The following is a 2,378-nucleotide window of genomic DNA, read 5'->3' on the forward strand; positions in this document are numbered from 1 at the left end:
AGAGCATAAATATCTGCCAAGCTCATGTGCTGACTAAGGCTTATTATAAATATAAAGGCTGTGTGTCTTTTACCTGAAAAATAAATGGCCAAAGTTGGGATTGGAAACCCTGGTTTGGGATTTTTCTACAATAATTAAAATATTTTCTCCCATCAACAGAAAACACACTAATATGCACCCATAGTTTTACACATGAATGAGTTATTTAATGGACTTAAAGTGAACTGTGAAATTTAAACCAGTTACCTTATCAATGAAATTGAAAGGGCTTTTGAACCTATGAATTTACATGTTAAAAAAATAGAGACATTTCATATTTGAGCAGATAGTTGACACTTGCTAGAGTTTTTCTCAGGAATAAATAATTTTGTGTAACTTAATGAAAGTGGATTGGCTAAAAATTGTTCCAAGTCCATCAGAGTCGTAGCCTGCCTTACTTATGAGTTCTTAGAGGTTGAAAAATTACTGTGATGTGCTAAAGTAACAGATTTAGTATAAGCTAATGGCTTTCCTCTCACATAAAGATACTGTGAAGTGCAAAGCTTTACCTTAATGACTACATTTGTAGGGCTTTCCTGCAGCATGGATTTTTACCACATTGTGTACATTCATAAGTTCCCCCCCCACACACACACCTCTGTCTCCCCAGTATGTGCTCCTTGATGCATTAGAAGATAAGTGTGTTGGGATAGGTTTTATCACACAGTTAATATTCAGAGGGTTTCTTGCCAATACAAATATGTTCAGGATGATTAAGACTATGGATACTTGTAGATTTTACCATATTATATACATTCTTAAGCTTTCTCTACAGTACTAATTCTTTTATGCTTTTGAAGATGCCTGTGACATATTCAGGCTTTCACACATAGATCACATTCATCGGGTTTCTATCCAGTATGTATTCTTTTATGTCTTTGGAGATTATACTGTCGAAAAATGGCTTTCTCCTTTTTATTACATCTGTAGGGTTTCTCTCCAGTATGAATTCTTTTATGTGAATGGAGCTGACTATGTTGTAAAAAGCCTTTCTCACATTTATTACATTGCTAGGGTTTCTCTCCAGTATGAATTCTTCTACGGGACTGGAGGTTACAAGGTTGTGAAAAGGCTTTATCACATTCATTACATTTGAAGGGTTTCTCTCAGGTATGTGTTCTTTTATGTATTTTGAGATTATGATGTTGGGAAAAGACTTTCTCACACTGATTACATTTGTAGGGTTTTTCTCCTGTCTGTGTCCTTTTATGCTTTTGGAGATCACTGCTTTGGGGAAAGGCTTTTTCACATTCTTTACATTTGTATGGTTTCTCTTCAGCATGTATTATTTTATGCACTTGGAACATAATATGTGGAGAAAAGGCTTTGTCAAATTGATTACATTTGTAGGGATTCTCTCCAGTTAATGTATTCTTTTATCCATTTGGAGATCACGGTTTCGTGAAAAGGCTTTATCATATTCATTACATTTGTAGGGGTTCTCTCCTGTATGTGTTCTTTTATGCTTTTGGAGAGATTAGTGTTGTGAAAAGGCTTTACCACATTGATCACATCAGTAGGGTTTCTCTCCAGTATGATTTCTTCCATGCCTTTTAAGACGACTATGCTGTGAAAAGGCTTTACCACACAGATGACATTCATATCATTGCTCTTCAGTATGTGTTCCTTCAGGTTGTAGGAGATTACTGTGACTTGAAAAGGCTTTTTCACACTGATGACATTCATAAGGTTTCTCTCCGGTGTGAATTCTTTCAGGCATTTTAAGATGACTGTGATCTGCAAAGGCTTTACCAGATTGCTTCCATTCATAGAGTTTCTTTCCACTTTGTGCACTTTTATGAATTTGGAGACTATGTTGAGCAAAGGCTTCAACAAATTGAATAATTCCATGGGTGTTCTTTTCTGTATGAATTCTTTGAGCATGACTGTGAGCATAAAAAAAAAAGACTTTATCACATTGAGTATATTCAGACGCTTTCTCTGCACTCTGACTTCTTTCATGACTGACAAGAAAATTGGAACATGTGAAAGCTTTATCACACTGACGAATACTTTCACCTGTATGAATTAATGGTATTATTTGTCTAAATAGAAGGGGAATCAGATCTTAAGATTTTTATCACTTTGCAGTTTATCATTCATGCTATTACCTCTTCCTTATGGTTTTGGGTTTTTTTCACCTTCAAAGATACCTGAGAAGGTATGACCATATATTACATGGATCAACTGTTGGGAGTTATTAAGACAACAATTGATCTCTGAATTGAGCCTCCCCACCATCCCCCGAGAAGAAAAGGGTCAAAAGTGGGCCACTGATACACCGATTCCAAGAATAACTACAGAATGTTCCAACGCTAAGTCATCGCCGATGTCTTAAT

The 2,378-nt window shown here is 35.8% G+C and overlaps 1 pseudogene; it reads right to left on the reverse strand.

The window, feature by feature from the left end:
- Positions 1-797: 797 nt before the first annotated feature.
- LOC110288572 lies at positions 798-2,084 on the reverse strand (annotated as a pseudogene).
- Positions 2,085-2,378: the final 294 nt, after the last annotated feature.

Source organism: Mus caroli, unplaced genomic scaffold (assembly GCF_900094665.2).
Source record: "Mus caroli unplaced genomic scaffold, CAROLI_EIJ_v1.1 scaffold_12812_U2_1, whole genome shotgun sequence".
In the NCBI taxonomy this organism is placed as follows: domain Eukaryota; kingdom Metazoa; phylum Chordata; class Mammalia; order Rodentia; family Muridae; genus Mus; species Mus caroli.